Consider the following 621-nt stretch of genomic DNA (forward strand, 5'->3'; position numbering starts at 1 on the left):
CCCTCTGGTTTGCAACAGAAGGAATCTAGTATTTTTGTGGAATCATTTCATTACTGTGAAGAAAACGAGAACGCACAGAATCGATGTGCTCTCCTAGAAACACTTCCAGCAAGCACAAGCCACCAAGAGTTAAACACTTTAGAAAGACATTAGCCTCGTATCTGAACCAAACGTAACACAGCACCAAGAGACCACGTCTAGCGATATAATAGACGTTAAACAAGGACAACAACAACAACAACAAAACGTGCAATATCATAAGTAAATGTTACGATACAAACTATCCATTCGAATAATTTATTATGTTCATCATTAATAACACAAGACTAAAACTACGTCAACATACTACAGTCTTTAAAGTGAATATCACAACATGTTTTTGTTCTCACATAACGTTAGAAATGTTTATAATTTACAGACAAAAATCACGCGTACGACCGTCGCGGGTGAAAGCGTCATCAACGTAAATATCAACACGAGCTATATCATCAAAAATGAAGGAAACTTGCCTAAAATTCACAAAATCTTACAAAATTTTCCATGCAGCTGTGTTTACCTGTGCGTGTCTGAACCCGGAAGTGATTTTTGAACCCAGAAGTGATTTTTATCCGGAACTGATTT

This window comes from Branchiostoma lanceolatum, chromosome 19 (genome assembly GCF_035083965.1).
Source record: "Branchiostoma lanceolatum isolate klBraLanc5 chromosome 19, klBraLanc5.hap2, whole genome shotgun sequence".
NCBI lineage: Eukaryota > Metazoa > Chordata > Leptocardii > Amphioxiformes > Branchiostomatidae > Branchiostoma > Branchiostoma lanceolatum.